The sequence below is a fragment of the Protopterus annectens genome, chromosome 3.part0 (genome assembly GCF_019279795.1).
Source record: "Protopterus annectens isolate FY-2018-M chromosome 3.part0, PAN1.0, whole genome shotgun sequence".
NCBI lineage: Eukaryota > Metazoa > Chordata > Ceratodontiformes > Protopteridae > Protopterus > Protopterus annectens.
The window spans coordinates 475,134,936-475,157,705 of record NC_056731.1 but is presented as its reverse complement, the minus strand read 5'-3'; the positions used below and the strand labels follow the sequence as shown (position 1 = coordinate 475,157,705).

Genomic DNA, 22,770 nt, shown 5'->3' with positions numbered 1-22,770 from the left:
CAGGCTTACAGTTTTTTTTTTTTTTTTACAGAAAAGGACTAAAAACAAGTGCAGAAACAGTTTATTAGGTAGAATGTGATAAAGAGATGGGACGGGGGAGTGTCCCAGATTAAATCTACAGTGGGGCAGGCAACTGCAAAAGCCACCAAATTTAAACCAACAGAGATCTAAGCAAAAACTAACAGTACAAACTTCAAAACCAAAAAAATATTCTCAGCTCTGTATATTTGCTGATCAGTCTCTCAGAACAGTGAGACAACAGTTTCAACACAGATCTAAGCAACAATTAAACTCTATAACCAAAAAAAATATACTCAGCTCTGTATAATTGCAGATAATATGTAAGGCAGTCTCTCAGAACACAGGTTCCAGCAATATGAATATCAGCATACGAATTACTGACCAATAACTTGACTTCCAACAACATATAAAATATATACAGGAATTGATGAAGATATAGTACACAATCATTTAGGAAAAAAATCAGTCATGGCATAAGAAGAGAAGGGGAATAAAAGTGAGTCATATAAAACTAAGGGATCATCATTTTACTAAACAAAGCAATAATGGAGATGTAAAAAGAACAAGATTTTCACTATGGTAGAAAGGGCATTCAGCGGTATGCTATACTCCTAGACTACATAATGCTTACAATTGTATATAATTTACAAAAAGTTTGATAAATTATATCGCAATTACTATGAAAATGTGGGAAATGACTTTGCAACTACCTACAAAAAGGGCAAATTGTTATCCAGTGAAATAAAATGCAGCACAGAAAATTCCAAGGTGGTTCTTTGTCACTATTACTATTTTTCATTGCTCATGGTATGTTAAGCTGCTTACTAAAGAGTCTAGGTCATGGCATTAGTATGACTCCAAGAGAGCCATCCTGTCAAAAGATACTTCATCAGCTTTTTGTGGACAATCTCAAGCTGCATTGCTCATCTGACAAACGACAGTATAGCCACAAGTCATTAAAACCTTTTCCAGATGACATAGAAATGTTAATTGGTCCTGACAAGTGTGAAAAAGCAAGATTTGTAATTGGAAAATTGAAGTATCAAGAAAACAAATTATGGGGAGAAATGTGATATAAAGCAAATGGAACAAGAAGTACTATACAAATATCTGGTACTAGATGATCAGGCAGCAATACAACATGAATGTGTAAGAATAAAGCTTAGTAGGGAACATTTTAGAGAACTGAAATTAATACTGAAAATTGCTCTGATCCGTCTATCCACAACTCTTTTGCCCATTTTTGCACATGGGGTCGGGGTATTCCTTCAGCAGTGACAATCATCTAGAGCCAAGGGTTATACTGCTGAGTGGCAAGCCCTGGTGTGGTAGTTCATCCACATCACATGCTCACATGCATACTCACACCTATGGCCAATGTAGAGTGTTTAATCCACCTACAGCATCTCTTTTGAATGTGGGAGGAAACCGGAGTACCCAGATGAAACCCATGTGAACACAGGGAGAACATCCAAACTCTGCACAAAAGGCATCCTTGCCAAAAACTGAACTGAGGAACTGCTTGCTGTGAGGTGACAATGCTATCTGCTGTGACACTATGCCACCCTTGAAAATTGCTGTGATATCTAAGAATAAAGTTCAAGGTATAAAATAATTTGTATGTTTTGTTCTAGCTTGCGGCTTTGGTATGACTGATCAGCCCCCAAGAGGGCTTGATGAGCTTAATAAGAAAACAAGAATACTGTTTCATGCCAATCTGTACAAGAACTAGTGTTTGCAAGATTATATAGCTCTCTGACTGATGGAAGCATGGGTCTCCTTTAAATTGTCTACACATACAGCTAATTGTGGGACTACAATATTTATTGACATCACTAGATCCAAACATAGTAAAATATCCAGTCCCATTAGAAAATAAGTCTAAGGTGACATATTAGTTCACGTAAGTAATAGTCTTTAGGAAGTTAGTAAGCATGGAATTCAAACCACAAGTGGACAAAAAACAGGTAGCAACAGAAAGTGCAGCACAAAAAAAAAAAGAAAAAAAAAAGAAAATGGGAAAGACTCCATTATTTATTTATTTATTTATTACATTTGTTATCTGGGATTGTCCATATGGTGCATACAAGACCCCTTCACATATGATGCCCAGAAAGAAAAAGCGTAATTTAGAAGTACATCACAGTTGAGTTAGCATGATAATCAGACAAAAGATATGTCAGACAAAATATTGTATAGTTGCATATAGACATACATACAAAAACAAACACATCTTACATAATAAACATCTTACAAATGAGTTAAAATAATAAAATACAAATCAGTCAGTAAATGTCAAACGCATTTTAACATTTGAGGGTTCCAAAGTAGGAGTGCTTTGATAATTAGAAAGGCATTTGTGAAGGAGAAGTGCTCAAAAATTAGGTAACGTGGAGATGATGGAATTGAGATGATGGAATTAGAGTAGGTTAGTCATGAGTGATGCTAAAAAGGAGAGAGGAATCAGGAAGTAGAAAGTATAGTAAGATGGTATACAGTAGTCAGCCATGTAGAATTGAGCACTGGCATAGTCTAGCATTTAGGAGATGAGCATGAAGCTTATTGTCTATTTTTCCAAGTGGACTGGGTAGAATATTCCATATCTTGGAGATATAATTCGAGTAGAGAGCATCTCCTGATGAGTTCCATGATTTAGATTGTTGTGCCAAGAATTTATCTTTAGAACTGAGGCATGCTAGGGTTATATCATTGCAGGAGGGTACTCAGGTGAGGGCATTTATCTAGGAGGTGAAGTATGGAATGTGCAGTTTTTAGATGAAGAAATTTAAGATACTTCAGAAATTCTATCCAGTTTACTTTTGAGAATGCAAAGCAGTGATAGGATCTGTTAGGCAAATTAAAATAAACTGGCAATTTTGTTGTAACATTGCTCAAGGTTTCCTAGGAGGCTAGTGAGGATAGGACAGCACACTGGAGTACTGGTAAGAGATAAGCATGTGCAGTACATGTATGACTTAGACCAGTGAGAAATGGCTTTGCTCTGTATTGAACTGCAAGCCTTTGGTGAATTTTCTTTATGAAATTATGCATGTGAATATCAAGTTTGAACTTGTTATCAATTCTTACACCAAGCAACTTGGTGTTGGAAATCTTCTCAGATTTAATGTTTTGAGCAAAGGAAATATTAATCTTATTTGAGTTTGGGGAACTGGCTTTGGAGAGAAAGAGCATCCGTTTATTTTTTTTAGCATTAAGTGTAAGGTGAGCATTTTCTATCTACTGTTCTACTGTTGAGTAGAATTTCTGTGTCTAGCAAGGAGGGGCAAGGCAAATGATTGCAGCATCATCTGCATATTGAATCACAGTGGATGGAGATATGACAGTGTAAAGCTTAATTATGTATATAGTGAATTGCAAGGGTCCAGGAATGAACCCTTGGAGGTACCCATAGAGACTGGCAGGAAGAAGGAACATGTGTTTTAATGCCTTACTGCTTGGGTGAGATTACTGAGGTAGCTCTTGAACCATGATAATGCTGTGTGAGATACTATTCGTTCTACTAGGGTTTGAATCAGTTTTGGATGTGGAACAGTACTGAATGCCTTGGACAGGCTCAAACAATGTCTGAGACTGGTTTGCCAGCCTTATAATATTGTTTGATATTATCAATAGTGTTGTAGTGGGGCTACAGTGGGGGAGGAAACTATGTTGGGTAGATAAGAAGAGATTTTTTGAATAGATATTGGAGGATTTTGAGTGTGTAAGCAATGCCCCAGGATTTTTGAGAGAGGAGGAAGTATAGCTATTGGTCAGTAGTGATTTAGATCAGTAGAGCTTCTTCCATTTAGCTGTTGGTCAGTAGTGATCTAGCTCAGTAGAGCTTTTTCCATTTAGTTGTTGGTCAGCAGTAATCTAAATCAGTAGAGCTTCATCCATTTAGCTGTTGGTCAGTAGTGATCTAGATCAGTAGAGCTTCTTCCATTTTGTAGTGGTACAATGTATGATTGTTTCTATATTTCAGGAACATACAACTTAATAATGGTTCTATATATGAGGATAGAGACTGAAAATAATAAGGTCTCAGCTGCTACTTTGATGTTTCTGCTGGCAGGTTATCAGTTGCTGTAGTTGTTAATGTCAATGAAAGAAGGGGGGTTTGGATGGATGCAGTAAGGGTGGTTTTCACTGTAAATGTCTTTCTGTGAAGAAGATTTTCAGGGTTATCACAGAATGGTTCAGAATCTGCGGATCCTCCCAATGTGGTTGCTGTGGGAGTTAAAGGAGATTAGTATAGATCTACAGGATCATAGGATTTTCTTTCTTTTTCTCTTCATTTACCAGGAAGTTCCAGCTGGGGTTTACCCCATTTTCAGTGGAGCCCATGAAGAAAAGGTCCACTTATTAGGTAAATACATTTAGAGACAAAAAATGACATTTTGTGAAATAAATTGAGTTTACATGAAAACACAATTATATGAATACATCTAGAACACATTATATAACATACAGTAGCCTACAAATTAAAGTAAATGCTTTTATTCAGGACGAAGTTGGTTAGGTAGAAATTATACAGATAGATGTGGATGTATTTTGTAATTAGCTTATCAGTTGGAAGTACAGAGAAGGGTAATAAAGGCAGTACAGGATTTAGCAAGAAGTCGAACTTATGAGGAGAAGTAGTTAAATGCAACATTAGCTAGACTGAGGTAGAGAACTTGTATAGAGCCGGATTAAAGAAACCAGAGGTAGTAGTAATTACCTGGGAAAATGAAGTTTTGTAGGAGAAAGTAGGTAGAGGGTGGAAACTGTTGAATACTAGTATAAATGACACTTGTGAGAGAATATACAGTGAGATTTCTCAGTGACAACAGATATACATACATACATAAGATTAGGGTACAGAAAGGTTAAGTAAAGGAAATGCAAGTTCGTAGGTGGAGTTTAGGTTGACTATGGGGGGGGGGGTTAGCCTGGGGTAGTGCATGAGGAGAACCAGTTATTTAGCAGGTGCTTGTTTAGTGATGTTTTGAAGACATGCTGTGTGTGTCTACCTGTTTATGTCAAGGGGGGATTTGGTTCCAGATTTTTGCTACCTGGTTAGAGTCTATGACTCTCTTGCGCTGTTATCTGATTTTATGATGGCTAGGAATCATTAGGCTTCATTAGTGGTATAGGGTTGTAGTATTTCTTTTAGTGTTGGGCATTTTTCTGGGGAGTTTATTAGTTTTAATGTAAGACGTTGAAGGTAGTTGAGGTCGTTTTTAAGTTCTGGCCAATTATGGTTTTCTGTGCTGTGCAATAGTGTTTTTTTTTTTTGAGGATATTTGTACCAAATTTTGCAATTTTTTTGATGGTTACACTTTCTAAACATGGGTGTAGAGGGATCCTAATTTCCAATTTGTTTTTTGATGGCTATGAGTAGTAGTTGGTCATATCTCAGATTATCACTGAGCATTATTCCTGGGAATTTTTCTTGTGTGACATTTTCTATTTTTGTTTTGTTGGCTGATAGGTTGTGAAAACATTGTTTTTGGTCTGAGTAGTTTTGAGGGGTAAAAAGCATCAGTTGTGTTTTTTAGTATTTAAGAGCAAGTCTGAGCTATCTAACCAGTATTCTATGGCTAGAAAGGCCTTTTGGGCAATTTCATTAAGGGGGGATAGTACTTTGGCTGAGCAGATGAGATTGGCATAACCTGCATATTGTACCAGGGTAGCTTGTTTAGTGATGGAGTGTAGAATACTGATAAAGATATTGAACAGTAGGGGTCCTAGTATTGATCCCCTGAGGGGCACCAACTGTGACTGTGAGGAAATCAGAATAGACTTGTTACAATTTCACATCTTGTTTTCTACTGGATAAGTAGCCATGGAACCAGGTTAGTGATGGGGTATTGAGGCCTAGAGAGGCTAGTTCCTCAAGAGGTTTCTGGTGTGAGACAGTATCAAATACTTTAGATAGGTCTAGGAAGACTGTTGAGACTAGGTCACCATCACTTCAGAGCTTATTAACTGTATTTGTAAAGTTTAAAAAAGCAGGCGTAGTGCTATGACTAGGCCAAAAGCCATGCTAATTTGAGGAGAGTAGGTTATAGTTAGTGAGGTATTTAAGCAACTGGGTGTGGATAGTTTTTTTTAATATCGTGGATAGGAGCTGGAGGATGGCTATTGGATGGTAGTTGGTTAGGTAGGTAGAATTTCTGACTTTATGTAGGGGTATGATGTATGTTATTTTCATGATGTTGGGGACATTGTTTTCTTTTATAGATCTATTAAAAGTATGGAGACTGGGAATACTATACCCTCTGCTGCCATTTTGAGGTACTCTACTGGTGATTTGCTGGCTGCCAAGGTGGTTGGTTTAATATTTAGTAGATATCTTTTTATTGTTGAGATGGGTACAGTATCAACTTTACAGTGTATTTTGTTGTTTGTATGGGGATTTGGAATAGTGGGGAGGTGAAGTTGAGTTTTGTTTGGCTATTGATAAGACACAACTTATGAAGTGGGTGTTGAACTGAGTTGCTGTATTACCTGGGTATTTAGATGTTGTGATGGGTTGGGAGTAGAGGTTGCCTAGGATTGAGCAATGATTTTAAGTACTGCCAGAGCAGTTTGGGGTTATTTTGGTGGGTATTATGTAGGTCTGCAAAATAATCATTATTGTCATTAAGTATTTGTTTTCTTTTGTGAGATTTCTGAGATACCTACAATACTGTAGTGTTAGCTGAGTTTTGTTTATTTATTTTTTTGTATATGTTTTACAGGCCAGGTCTCTATTTAACAGTAACTGCTTAGTAGTTTTTGTTAGCCAGGGTGTTAGAATGGATTTAACTCTTGTTTCTGAATGGGGCCTGCTTATTGAGGATGGTTAGGAAGATATGATTAAAATAAGTAACTGCTTCTACTACTGGTAAAAGTTTTTTGGACAGTTCCAGTTATATTACTTTAGAGTTGTTATAGACTATTCAGAGTTGAAATTCTGCAGATTATGGACTTGTTTGTATGCTACTTGCTTCTGAAAGTTTAGCCTCTGTGTAATAGCATAGTTGGGTAGATGGTCACTAATACAGTCTGGTAAGGTTCCGGTGGCATTGATGTTGTGGGGCTTATTTGAAAGAATACAATCTAGTGTGGTTTCTTTGCTAGATGTTTTGTGGGTCCTGGTAGTGATGTGTAATAGTTGTGAGAATCTGAATAAGTGTAGATCAGGTGAGGTATTTGTTATTTGTTTCCAGTCAATGTTTACATCAGCTAAGATTATGGTCTCCTTTTTAATATTGTGATACAGCCACTGAAAGACTTCATCAATTGTGAAGTTTTGCTCTTGAAAAGAATGTAAGATATGTCATGTACTTCATGACAGTGGCAGCAGTGTTTGGCATAGTGTAGGACTGCTAGGTTGTTCTGTAGTGTGTGGTTAAGGTGTATTATTGATGGTTGCAAGAGTATTAGCAGGTTAGAGTTTTTAATAGTCACAAAGGATGGAGGAGGTGTTGGTAGAGGCTGTTGGTTAATTGTGAGAGCTGTGTGTATAAATGTAATTGTAGCTCAGTGGGTGAGAATTTGGGGTAGGGTAGGGTAACATAGTGGGGCAGAGCAGAGTGAGGGTGCAACAGTGCACGGCCTACACACAGGGTATTGTATTGTCAAGAGAAACAATCAGTGGTGCTGCATTTTGAAGTAAGGTGCACTTATTAAGGCAATGTTTCAGAGATTAAACTACCTCAAACAAAGTGTAATTTGTTCCAATGTTTCTGACAGTAAAGAAAACAGCAGCAGGCAGTACTATGATAGCCATTTACTGAGATAATCTTTTTTACTATGCTTGATTTAAGTTAGGAGACTGGCCCATATACAAGCTTTTTTTTAAATCAGGGACAATGACAGGTGTATTTTTTTAGACTTTTCTCCTAGTATAAGATGTTACTGTTAATGTTTATTTGCAGGATATGCTATTGTTAGCTGAGTAACTATTAGGTGGAAGAAAAATATTGATTTAGTTTTAGTGGAAGTGGATGGAGCCCTGTAGTAGTGTGTACAATGTAAGATAGCTATATAAATTAAATAAAGAATACCATCAATAGCTTATGATTATAAATTGAACATTAATCATACTTTAAATGTTTTTTTTCCATTGGGGTGGGATCTTGGTTGTAGATGACTGGTCTTACAGAGTATATTGGCAAAGGTTTCAGGGAGGTAGAGTTGAAAGAGAAAAAAATAGGCAAATCAAGACATAGTTGGTGGAGGAAGGGAGAAAAATTAAACTTAAACTGTGCTTAATACTGGAATGATGTTTAGAGGTTGGTAGAATATCCACAAATATATCCCTATCTTAACCACTCTTCCCTGAGTTCCTTTGGCAAATTATTGAAAAGCACCTGTGTAAGGTCTTCAGGGTATATGTGCAAAGTAAAGTACAGGACAATGAACAAATTTGCTAGTAAGTATATGAGTAAGGACCTTTTAGAAAGTAGAGCAGTTTAAAACAGATTTTTGTAAATAGAACAGTTTAACCCAGAATTAATTGCTACAAAACATGTATGCCTTCATCATGACTAACAATTCTAGGCTCCAATTAATGTCTCACAGTTAGAAATATATGGTACAGTGCTAAATATAGTCTGTTTTCTGAAATACTCGCAAAAAATATTTCTGTGACAGTATGAAACCAATGAGTAACGACATATAGACTCCTGTGTCTTGTACTATAACAGTCATTTGCCAGAGATAGTTACAAGAAATATGCATTATAATACTAAAACTACCAGCATGCAGATTGAAAACGGTAGTAATTTTAGGTGATTGTATATAAAGAGAACAAGGGAAGACAGTAAATACTTGTCAGCTTAACCCAGTGGCTGTCCAGGGGTGTAATTCCCCTATGGCAAAAATCAATGAAGTCCCTCAGGTTAAGTAGGATGAAAAAATACCCATCTTATATATCCAGTGCACTATAAAGAAAAATTCCATACAACACAAAGAAAATATGGTTCAGCAGTATCACATCAGAAAGCAGCTATGCCACTTTGTATGTTTGTCAAAAGCAGGGTAAATAAGACAAGTGATATATTCAATGCACTTTAAATGACCAACAGCACCAGTAAAAACACAAGGTTCATCAGCACTGCATCAGAAACAAGAAAGACCAAGATGATAAAATGAAACTGCCTAACAGAATGTATGGTAAATACAGCAGGCAAGTTCCAAAGCATGGTTTGTTCTCAGGAAATATTACTATTGCTGGCAGAAAAAAATCTTTTTATCAAATAATTCTGCATATTACAGCCTATTTAATGTCTAAAATGTGTTATCCAATGAGTATCTGTCTATATTCAGTGTTAGATATTTAAAAGAGGTTTCAAAAGCTGAAAATATGTAGTTTAAAAATACCAGGAGCAGACTAAGTTAAATAGACTTCCCTAGTTGTGCCAGAACATTTCTACACTTTACAAGCTTTTAAAGTGAGAAAAAAATATTAAAGTTTTATGCCACAAATCAACTTTTAACTTATTTTTATGTGTGCACACTACTGCAAGACACTATGGATGGCCTTAAAACTGTGATAGAAAATCAAAATGGTGGCTCCACCAGCTGGAAGAAGTTATAATGGGCAAAGGATTTTGAGAAAGGTAAAAAAATCATAGGGGTTTACTAAGCTAATGGGCCCAGAGCCTTTTTAAGCCTAGTGATTCATGTCTCAAGTTTCCCAATTATCACTGTCCACAGGCTAAAATGGCTTATGCCTCAGGGCATCTACAAACTGCCCTTGTCCATAAGGGCCACTGGTCACAAGCCAGGGTAAATGTGACATTTCCAATCCATTGGTCCAAGCTGTGTTTAAATAGGCTTAGGGAAGAGCTCTGTTTTACATGAATGAGGATCCTGTTCCAGAGAAGGAGTAATCTGTGAGACACATACTTGTCCCTCCAACATGTTTTGTTTATGTCACAGGCGATGTTTAGATCCTAAGACTGGGCAATTTTAGTGGTGTTTGTTTTGCAAATGTGTAGTAGATTTCTGGGTCAGAGAATGCCTTGTAGGTTAGGCATAGATTGCCCATCTACTAAGGTCTATAGGAGACCAAGTACAGGGGTAGGGCTTTGAGGTGGTCCACATAAGACATATTATTTAGACCCTGTATTATTTTGGTGAGGAACCTCTGTGGCTGCTCAAGCTGTTGCAGATGCCTGGTAAGTTACATGCTGAAGGATGCATTGTACTCAAGTACTGGTCTAATGAGGGCTGAGTATAGTGGGATTATGATTTCCTTAGATCTGGATGCTATGCCCTTATTTATAAGTTGCTCCACATTTTCTCACTACCATGGATACATGGAAACTCAGGTTGACAGTAACCTGAACTTTGATCACCAAGTTCCTTATCACTAAGTCTATTCTTAGGGGAGTGTTATCAATGTTGTAATTTGCAGGGGTGGTCATCTTCCCAAAGGGCATACTTATGCACTTTGTGTGCTGAGTTTTAGACCATGGTTCTGGCACCAGTTATTTGTTTGTGTCAGACCCTCCTGGAATATATCTACATCTTTAGGGGATTCACTGATTGCATCCAGCTTGCAGTTGTCAGCAAAGCTGATCAGCCAAAGTCCCTATACATTTGCCTTGACTTCTGAAAAATATATTCCAAACAGGAGAAGTCCCAGTACTGAGCTCTGTGTAACACCACTACTAACAGTCTTTTGATGGAGGTGGATTTCCCCACCCTAACTTCATGTATGTTATCTGTGAGCCATTTGGCTAGCCATTGGGTGACAGGTATTTATGCCTTAATTTGTGAGTTATTCTGTAATACCTGAGTATTATCATATCAAATGCTTTTGCTAGGTCAAGGTAGGCACTATATACCATTTTGCCCTTGTCCATGTCTCGAGTGACCTTCTCAAAGAAGTCCACCAATTTAGTAAGCATGACCTGCCCTTGATGAAACCAAACTGGGATGCGTCCAATATTTGCAGATTCCTGTCTTTGTTTATCAAGCCCACAATCATTTTTTTCTATAGCCTTACATATAAGACAAGCCAGACTTTTGGGCCTGTAGTTCCCTGGGTTTGTTGATGGTCTGCCTTTGTGCAGTCCTCCATTGCCTAGGGATGAAGTCTGTCTGGTGGCTGTGGCTGAATAGAGATTCTAGTGGGCCTGAAAGGTCATGTTTCATGTTATTTAAGAAGCATCCTGCCATATTATCAGGACCCATTGATGCAGTGTTTTTTATCTTTGGAAAGTCCAGTGAGGACCTGTTCTTTAATGATAGTTGGGGAAGAAATGGTAAAAAACATTTCCTGGGGGGCTGGGGTGAACTTTATTGGCCAGCAAATTGGCTATATCCCCCAGTTCAGTATAGGAACTTCCATTCACTATTAGTTCAGCACACTGCTGAATTTCCCCTTTAAGGTTGCCTACATAACTGAGAAATGTCTTAGTAATTTCCATAGCCTGGAAGGCTATTTTTGTCCACTGAGCTGCTTGTTGAGTATGATAAGGGAGTTGTTTGCCTTTTGGGCATAGCCCTTCCTATTTTTGGATAGAATTTTCTTTCTCTTGTACAACCTACTTGTACTGGGAGTCCACCAAGAGGGCTTGTTTTTGGAGCATGTCCTAAGTATATTTTGGTTTGGTACTGCTGTTTCTATGCACTTATTTACATGCTTGTACAGAGTTTCTATAAACACTTCTGCATAGGCCAGCATGTTCAACGATGTCATAGTTTAATAGGAGGTAGTTTGCCTTGGAAAAGTTATTAAAGGTTCTGGGGTTTGCTGGGAGTTTGGCCTTTATATTTTTTTCAAGGGTGAATGCTTTTTGATTCTGATCTGACCAGTGGAGGACATTATGGGGGAGGTGTTATAGGGATGTACATGGTATGGTCATCTTGGGTCATGGTCAGGAAATTATAGCTATTGAGGGTATGGTACGGGATTTTACCTAAGGTTAGTATGTTATATTCTTTGACCAGTCTTGAGGTGTGCTTACTTTTTATGTAGATTGATATACCTCTACCTGTTGTACTTTCTTGTGTGGTAGCTGGTCAAAATGTGTGGAAGGCATTATAGCCTTGTACTGCTGGGGTGCCTTTCATGACTTTAAACCATGTCTCAGTAACTGCACAGATGTCAGCACTGTCAAAGATGAGGAGTACTTCCAGGGAGTGGAGCATCTTGTTGAGACTCCTAGCATTGTGCAACAACACCTTAAGTTTATCTTGCATAGAATCTACTATGCTGGAAGGTTTATCAGATTGGTGTTGCCTAACAAAGGCACTATATGGGTGGATAGTGTCTTGACTAATAGCTGAAAGCCTAGTGTGGACAGGTGCAGAGCATTCCTATCAAAGCAACTTGGTCATGTCATCCTAAGCTAACAAATACTGGACTCCCTTAGAATGACACCAATAACTAAGCCAGTTGTTAAAGTCACACATATTCTTTTTGTATTGTGGTATCCTTGGAGAAGGTGGAATGCTACTCAGTGCTAGGCTCATACCTATCTGGGACACAATTTGAAAGGTCTGTTATGTCTCTATTCACATAGATCAGGGAGGTACATCTCAGATCATTAACACCCACATGGACTATGACAGGGTCATACCGGTACTTGTGGTTCAATGTCTTGAGTTCATGTGTGATCGTTGCCCTTGATAGGCAACTGATAGTAACTGTTCCCAATGACAATATATTGGGATGTGTGGCAGTTTTCCTTAAGTACTTAGAGGCTGAGATATTGTGAGATGTGGTTGTATATCTCCTGGGTACTGTTGTTTTTGTAGAGTGCTTGAGAGGTTGCTTAGGGAAGCGTATGGGAGGCCTTTGAGGTTTGGGTAGATTGCTTTTAAGAGCCTCAGCATATGTGAGTGTGTGTGTCTCATCCAAAGCAAGTATAACCACTTATATATATATTACTTAAATATATATAATCAACTTATAACCACTCCTACTAGAATCCATAAACCTAACAGGAAAGAATCTACTCTTGACTTGATCCTTATTAATAACCACCCTAACAATTATACTCCAGGAACCCTTCCCGACAACATCAGTGACCATATGCTCACTTACATAATCAGACAAAAACTTCATATCCCAACTACTCATAATCTCAAAACTACCCGCTCAAAAAAATTCTTTAACCCAGATAGTTTCCTTAACAAATTGCAAGCATGTGACTGGTCACCACTGACCCATCTTGAACTTGATGAGGCTGTGACCTACTTCAACACTAACTTTCTTCAAATACTAGACTACCACGCACCTTACCACTTCACTAGAATAAAAAACAAATCTGCTCCATGGCTTACTAAACAAACTAAGCAAAAAATGCTCCTTAGAAACAAAATATGGTCTAAATGGAGGGCTACCAAATGCCTATCTGATCACCTCCTCTTTAAACAATTAAGAAATGCCACCAAGAAGGACACTCTTAGAGACAAAAAAGACTTCTACCTTCACCTCCAACAATCCACTCAACAAACTCCACAAAAATTTTGGTCAGGGTTAAACAAACTTCTTCAGCCAGGTCACTCTACTACTCTTGCCCCATTAGGTTTCAACCATAATAATTCCAACCTGATCCCTGATGCCTTTAATAACTACTTTACAGAAGCCATTCAATCCCTAGACAATTCTCTTCCTCCACCTACTGCCTTCCCACCTAATACCCCCAAGACTTCACCTCCTACCTTTCATATACACCCTGTCCCTACATCTCTTATCTACAAGCTACTTAAAAAACTGAAACCTTGCACCCCTTCTGCCGACCATCTCCCATCTGAATACCTACAAATTGCTGCAAAAGCTATAGACTACCCCATATCTATCCTTATTAACAGAACTATCTCTGAAGGCAAAATCCCTACCATATGGAAAGTATCCCACATCATCCCTCTACATAAAGGTGGATCTTCCATAGAGCTTTCTAACTATAGACCTATTGCCTTACTCTCCCCATTAGCCAAGATAATGGAAAAATGTATTCACAAACAACTACTCAACCACTTACTACAAAATAATCTACTAGCCAACTGCCAACATGGCTTTAGACCATTCCACAGCACAACAACTGCCCTTCTATCCTTCACTGACTCTATAAATAAAAATCGTAACATTAACTCCTTTTCCTCTGCGCTATTTGTAGACCTGTCAAAAGCCTTTGATATGGTTAACCATAACTTACTTCTACGTAAACTAAAGTATCATTCTCTTGATCCACTAGCATTACAATGGTTTAGTTGTTATCTTCTAAACAGACATCAAGCAGTACTTTGGGACAACAAACTGTCTTCATTACTTCCAGTAAATATTGGAGTCCCACAAGGCTCTATCTTAGGTCCCCTTCTTTTTTCCATATTTATCAACAACCTCCATATGAACATACCTCAAGCCACCTGCATCCAATATGCAGATGACTCAACCTTAATCCGTACTGCTAAGAACATAGCCTCCCTCCAGTCCCTAACCCAAACTGTTTTCCAAAATGTAGAAAACTGGTTTATGCAACATTGCCTCCTGCTTAATCCCAAAAAAACAAAACTACTACTTTTTACTCCATCTCATAAATCACCCACTCCATTCTTCTCTATTACCTCTAACAATGCTACAAACATAACCCCTGATACTACCACCCACCTACTAGGTGTTACAATTGATAACCGTCTTAACTATGATGACCATATTAACTCCACCATAAAGACTGTTAACAAAAAACTTGGAACCCTCTATAGAATTAAACCCTTCCTTATCCCCACAGCCAGGAAAACTATTGCCCAAACCCACCTCATTTCTACCCTTTTCTATGCCTCAGCTATATATACAAACCTATCTAAAAATAATATCTCAAAACTTTCTACCTGTTATAATAGCATAGCTAGATTTATCACAAGCTCTCCATTTCAAACTCACCATTGCCTTAACCTTAAACAACTAGGATGGCTAGAATTGCAGAACCATATACTCTGTCAACAGTTACTTATCACTCAAAAGATCCTACACCACCCCAATAACACCCCTATCCTCACTAATCTGATTACACCATATAAAAACCTAGCTACATTCTGCTAATAAACTCCTGGTCTCATCAGTTAAATCTAACAACAAAGCTGGTGACTCACTTTTCTCAAACACTATAGGTAAAAACTGGAATCAGCTCCCTCCTGAACTTTCTACTCTAGCTTCTACTTCTCTATTCAAAAAGCATATTAAAGAACATCTTAAAACTCAGTGGCTTTGTCCTTGTGCTAACCCAGACTGAAACTTTTCCCCTCCTGCTCATACCCTTCCCTCTCCCCTAACCTATACCTCCAAATCTACTGATTTCTCTTTTTTTCTCATAGTAATAGGATAAATGTAAGGACCTGACTCTGTTTGCCCATACCCAGCTTGTGCTTAGTGTACTTGTTATTTTTTACTTAGTTTAATCTTTTAACATAATGTCTTTAGTCAATTGTACCTCTGTACTGTTATTATACATGTCTTTGTTATATATTGTTAACTTTGTTAGTGTTCATGCTTGGAACTTTTCTCCCTGGGCCTCTACTGAAAATGGACATTTATCCAGTTAGACTAGCCCGGTCAACAAATGTAAAATAAAATAAATAAATAAAAATAAATAAATAAAAGTACAGTGTACGGGTTACTGGCAACCTGTTTGGGGATATCAATGTCTGTATGTAAGAGCTTTGCTTCCAAAGACATTGTGTAATTACATCTCTCACATACTGTGTCAGTCTGCTTAAGAATAAGGTGGTTGTCAGGAAACATGAGACAATTGCCTCATTGTCTCAGGATGCCCATTTCCAACAGGGTGACTACAGGGACAGCAGGAAAGTGCACATTCATGGCTATGGATCCTCTTTTTGTGATCTACAAGGAGCAGTGTAATCTGAGTTTGGAGATGGGGTGGAGAGAGGTCTAGGATTGATCTAAAATACCACTTTTGGGGTAATGCTTCTCAGCAGACAACTGCTCTATGCTCAGCTAGATACTTGAGAAAACAGCAGAGGACGTTTATATGGAAAATTACAACTGTAGGTGCCTGTGTCTATACAGGGCACTGCAATCTACTGCTGCACAGCTCAGCACAGGTGACGAGTTAGAGAGGAATCCAGTAAGTAAATGGTGAAAATACAGTACAAGTGTAAATATGAGGCTCAGATCTTACTTTACAATTCTCTGACTACTGTGAGTGATACCACAAGCCTAGGGTTCCCAGACTAAGTAAAATGCAAACAGAATGCAGCAGAAATGGAATAGATGAGGCTCAGTTCCTGCAGTAATTTGCAAAGCTCTCCCTATTGTGAGTTATATTACAAGACTAAGGTCCCAGACCAAGTGAAATGCAAGCAGAATAATGAACTAGAAATGTAATAAAGGAGGCTCAGATCCTGCAGTAATTAACAATTATCTCACTATTCAGAGTTATACTAAAAGACCAAGCCCCCAGACCAAGAAGAATACAAACGATAAAAAAGCAGTAGAAATTAAATAAATGAGGCTAAGGTCCTGTAGCAATTCACAATTCTCTCACACCTGTGAGGGATACTACAATAATAAGGTCCCAGACAAAGTTAAAAATGCTAACAGTAGACTTTTGATTAAAACAAGAAAAAAATGCAGAAAATTATTCACAGTTCAGATTAACACTCTGAATAGTAAAGTGTACCCTAGCTGGAATGGGGTGATATAAGACAGGCTAAGTCGAGTTTTAAGAGTCTAATGAGTACTATCTGTGTCCAGTAGAAATAGCACTAGGAGGGGCTTGCAACATTTAATTTACAGTACAGGTAGTCAGCTAAAAATCCAACAAGTTTAAAAGCACAACAAGAATTGAGCAGGTAGGTGGGAAAAATCTAGCAATCCATGCAGTCAAACAGCAGTTTTAAACTCAGAGCTCCTGTAGCTGAAGTGGAATGTGAATACCTTAAATAAGAAAACTGTTTTTCAGCTCCTCCCATTAGTAAGGGTATAGCTAGACATACTTAATAGTAACAACTGGAAATAAGTTCCCTTTTCCAAAATGTACAGGGGCAGCGACTGAAGGGGTGAATACATTTTAATTGATGAGGGAGGTGGTAAGAGTATGAAGTCTGAGTACAATATATTAATTTCTAGCTACACCCCTGCCCACTAACTAGCTAGATCCAATTCCTATTCAGTCAGTGAATACAAAAGGATAGTTTCCTGCCTCTAGCCAATAACTTTTTAAGACTTCAAGAAAAAAAAAACTTTGCAATAAAACAAAATTTAAAATAGAACAAACTGTAATATAATTAAGACCCAAAAAAAGTAATGGAAAGGCCCAATCCTGAAATGTAGGCAATACAAAAGTGATTGCAGTCAAACTGCAGTTTTAAACGCAAAGCTCTTGAGCTATCATTATTACTTGACATAAGACTAGGTTGGATTTTTTTGCCATAGTGAAGGAGGTAGTTGATGGCAGAAGTTGTATATTAGATCACTGAACGCTTAAAAAAGCAAACAGTGATTAATCGACCCTATGTAAGCGAAAGCTTACAATTTCAAACTGTCAGAACAGCGATTTTTTTCCCTAGGAAAATAAAAACACTTTAAACATTACATTAAGTGGGGAGTCTTCACCCCCACACCACCCTACTTAAATATACCAGCTCGGAGACCGCACGACAGTGCAGAAAACGGCAAAGTAACAAAGCGGTTAAGCAAATTCTTTCCCAGGGAAAGAATGCACTTAATAGCCGCTTCAATGTTTTGCCATTTCAGGCTTTTGAGTTTGACCAAGACGCATTTGAAAGAATGTGTCTTCGGTCTTCTAATAGGGAACCATTAATGGTGGATCAGAAAGTTACTGGATTACTCTTGGAAGTGTTCTGAATTTTTACAAAGCACTTCCTTTTGTCCATTTTACAAGAATGTTTTAATTGATTCCATAGACAGCAATAGGCCTGGCAGCTTGGAAGAGTTTTGTTCTTCTGATATATTATCCAAGCTTTGTCCTTACGTTTCATGACTTGTTTACTGATGTGAGTTAGCTAAAGTGTATATTTCAATGTTGTGTGTGTTTTCCAAAATGATGCATGTTCATTTAATAAATTTAAGAAGACCTGATGAAAGGTGATTGTAGCTTTATGCAGTGCCAATTAACATGATGAAGAGCTTGAAGAAACACTCAGCATTGTATTTGCTTAGGTTTCTGATTTATCATGATTTTTATTTTTATTTTTTTTATTTTACATTTGTTGACCGGGCTAGTCCAACTGGATATATGTCCGTTTTCAGTAGAGGCCCGGGGAGAAAAGCTCCATCAGTTGTACACTTTTACAAAAAGGCATAAATGGTTACATAAGAAAGATAGGAAATAAAAACAATAATATAATCAGATAAAAAAATACATTGGCATAAAAGTTCACATGATGATGATGAGAATCTGTCTGTCTCATACTTTCTAATGAAAAAGGTGGGGTGACGATCATTTAGACAATCAGGTAGAGGCCCTGTTTAAGAAATTTTTTGGGAGGGTTGTAGAAAATATCATGTCTAAGACTGATGCAGAGCTGTTGTACTTGCAACACATGCTTGGTATGGTAAAGAGTTAAGAGAAATTATAAAGATTGAGAGAATAATTGATATAGGTATCTAGTGAAGCCTAATTTATATTGACATCACCAAGTATGAGAGTTTCTAGTTTAATGTTTTTGATAAATAGGACAGAATGTATCAGAAAGGTATACACCAATATTGGCATAGCAAAGATAGCTGGGGTTGGGCTTCCAAGATGCTTGCACACCGATCAATAACGTAACTTCTACTCTCCCAGTGTGAAAACACAAATTGAGAAACAACAGCCAGTGATGTTTGCTTGAGTAAAATCCAGCTACTGGCTAGTAAGCACACTGCCTGGATGCCTGCAAAGAAGAAACTAAGAGAGCCTGAGGGGAAAATCAAGTACAAAAGGTAAGAAGAAAACACTGACTGTGAAGAATATTGCAACTGTTCAGCAAAAAAGCAGTTTAAGCTCAAGCTTTAGTGCATGACATGGCTTCCAGTAATCTAGATGAAAAAATAAGTCAGATGTGATTACAGCTGACTAAAACAATGAAACATTGAAGGAGTATATCAACTCAAATGACAAACGGCTGGAAAAATGGAAGAAGATTTAAACATATTCAGGTGAGCAGATAAAACTGCAAAAATCAAGGTCAAAATGAAGAAAAGGCTGGCTGAGTATGAGACTGCTCAAGAAGAGATGATTCAAAAAATGGTAGAATTAGAGGACAAAATACATAGGGAAAATCTAAGATTTTGTGCTGTACCAGAGTATCTAAAAGGAACAGAGTATATTCATTTTATGAAGACACCAATAAGCAAATAGACTGGTATTCCACAGCAGGAACTGTTAATTGAAAGGGCATACCACATGTATGCTCCAAATATGGCCACAGGAAAGTAGCCAAGACCTTTATTAGTAAAGATGCAAACCTACCAGAAGAAAGAGTTGATCCTGACAAAACTGTGGCAAAAAGGCAAAGCATTAAAAGTTGCAGACAGTAGAGTTTTTGCAGAAAATTATTATTCACTGTATACCAGGAAGATTAGAAACAAATGTATTCCAGTAATCAGGGAGTGATGATAGGTTGGTGTGCAATTCAAGCTACTGTATATATATCTGTCTTCAGAATATTTTTTTCTTGGAGAATCAAAATCATTTTTGATACAGAACAGGTACAGGAGTATATGTAAAAGTCTCTTCAACAAAAAAATGAACCTTCAAGCAGAAGGGGACTCTTCTTCTTATTCTTCTGATAATAAAGCACATGGAGAAAGTTTGCCAGTGAAACCTTTTCCACTGTTCCAAAGGAAAATACTTGAGAGATAGAGAAAAGCACAGGAGTTGATGAGAAGAATTGGTAGCACTGTGGAATTGAACTGGAATCTGAAGTTGGGAGATGGAGATGAACAGGAAGATGACCAGCAACACACAAATTAGTGAATAAATATGAGACTATGTGGAAAGACTGGACTTTTGTGATTTTATTAAACTTGGGAGAACTGAAAAGCATTTGCCTCACTTCATGTCATTAATGTTTGGATGGACTAGATGGGGAAATAAGGAAAAAGGTAACTAAGTAAAACAATTTCTTTTGTTTACAGTATTTCTATGAATTTTTTAACAATATAAATTGCAGATTTTATAATAAAGTATTTTAGTTGCTCTTCTATGTGATAAAGTTAAGAAAGTAAATAGATGACTTTTTTATTTTTCTTCTTCCTCTTCTCTTTCATTCCTCTTTTTTGATATTAAGAAATGTAGGCATTACAATGCAAAAGGATAAGAAAAACAAGACAAAAGTAGGTTTAAATTAATAGGCTGTAATCTTGGGTTGCTGAGGTAGGGTAAAGGCTGTGAAATTACACAAACCTTAATGTATGCAGCATTGATATGTTTCCTCTTACATTTGCATAGTTGAATGTCTGGATTAAGACCACTGGCTTAATCTAATAGGAACATAGGATCATAGGAAGTTACTAGATTATTGGCCCTGAGGCCCTTACAAGCCTAGCCAAGAATTTAGCCCATGTTCCGACAAGTCAGCACCTGATGCCACTGTCTAGCATGGACACAGGTGGAACCCCAGGGGTATATTTTCTTATCCAGGTTGCACTTAAAAAGGGTTAATGAGGTTCTCTTCTTGAAACAGAGAGTGAGTCTATTCCACAGAAGGGGGAGTCTCTGGGATACAAATCTGTCCTGCCAACAAGTCATGTTCATGTCACAGACCAGGTTGAGGTAATGCGTGTGGGTTGCTCAGGTGGAGCTTGACTTGTGGATATGCAGCAGTTCCATCAGGTGGGGTCTTGAGATTGCTTTGTAAGTCAGACAGAGGTAATCTCTGAGGAGTGTGTATGAGACTGAGTAGAGGGACAGGGCTTTTAGCTAGCTGTGTAGGGAAAATGTTTGAGGCCCTGGATTCTCCTGGTGAGGAACCTCTGTGGTCTCTCCAATAGCTGCTGCATGTGCCTTGTGAGGTACATGCTGAAAGGGGTGTTGTACTCAATAATAAATCTTATAATGGAAAAATACAGGGATGTTATGACCTCCTTGTCCCTGGATGAGATACTCTTCCTAATAAGGTGGGCCCCATAGAAAGCTTTCCATACATCAGATGCAATGTGGTGGTCAAAAGTCAGTTTGCTATCCATCTGGGTGTCCAAGTCCCTCACGACTGATTGAGTACTTAGGACCTTGTTATTAATGTGATAATTGGTGGGGACATTACTCTCCCCAAAGGGGATGATAATGCATTTTTTGGCATTCAGTTTGAGGATATGTTTCTGTCACCACTCATTTGTTTTAGTGAGACCCTCTTGGAGGATGTCCACATTACTAGGGGAATTGATGACAGTGCCCAGCTTGCAGTCATCTGCAACTTGGTCAGCCATAGCCTACTGGTTTTAGCCTGCACCTCAGAAAAATATATCCCAAACAACAGAGGCCCCAAGACCGAACCCTGGGGTACACAACTTGTTACAGGTCCACTGTATGGGGTGGCTTCCCCTGTTTTGACTAGGTGGGTTCTATCAGTGAGCCAGTTTGCTACTCATCTGGAACATATGGACTAATGCATAGTTGAGAGAGTTTATTTATTATATCTGAGTGGGGAATAGTATTGCAGGCTTTGGCCAGGTCAGGGTAGGTGGTGTGCATCATCTTCCCCTCATCCATGGCTTTGGTGACTGTCTCAAAGAAGTCGATCAGATTTAACAGGCACAACCTCCCCTTGATGAAACCAAACTGTGTGGGATAGAGTGTTTGGAGGTTGCCAATGCCCTTGTTAATTAGGTGTATGATAATCATGCCATGGCCTTGCAGATCAGGCTTGTTAGGCTGATGGGTCTGTAATTTCATGGATCAGAGGACACTCCACCTTTGTGCAAAGGGATGATGGTGGCTGTCCTCCACTCGGGCTTTGGTTGAAAAGGGTGCCTAATGGTGCTGCAAGTTCCTGCCTGTGTTCTTGTAGGATGCAGCCTGGGATGTTATTGGGTCCCATGGAGGCTGTATTATTTGCTTTTGAGAGGGAAGTTATGACTTGCTCCCTAGAGATAATGGGAGGGGGGCAGGTGCTGGGGATGTTTTGATTTACTGATGGGGGGACAGAGGGGTGAAGTTTTTTGCTGAACCTGTCTGCCAGCAGGTTTGCTATATTTTAAGTGAAGACAAGAAAATATGAAAACACCAAATATAATTAGATGTTTTCATTTAACAGTAAATGTTTCATCTTGTCTTTCAGGCTGTAACAGAGGACTACAGTTTTCTTTTTCTCTTATTTTTCTATGGAGGCAAGCTGATAATAGGACAATAAAAGACATAATACTGCTTTCTTCAGGCTAGGCTAATGATTTCTAAAAGTATGCAAATAGTTTTCACATCAAGGGAATAAAGATAAAAAAGAACAGACACCAATAAGTGCAAGTAGAAGCACAGGCAATAACATGCATCTTAGCACGAATAACCTAAATTTCAGGTTAATCAAAGCCTATGTTAACAACTGTCTATTTGGGACAAATGTTCTTATTAGGAGGGTTAAACTTCATTATTTGAAGATGTACTTAGTTATTACAAAAACCAACCTCCGTGCAGGAACGCTAGCTGTCCGAAGCGACAGCTACACTCTAATTCAGTTCGTATGCAATGTTCAACCAGTTCTATTCAAAAGAAAGTTATAATACACCAAAACCAGGTTTCCAGCAATACGGAACATGAAACATTACTACGGCTTCAGCTTAGCAGTAAACTTGTCAGT

General features: G+C 38.1%; 1 protein-coding gene across 3 annotated transcripts in view; it reads right to left on the bottom strand.

Annotated features, from left to right (window-relative positions):
* Positions 1 to 22,770, bottom strand: part of PHACTR1 (phosphatase and actin regulator 1) — a 1,877,004-nt gene that overhangs the window by 584,806 nt on the left and 1,269,428 nt on the right. The window lies entirely within an intron of this gene.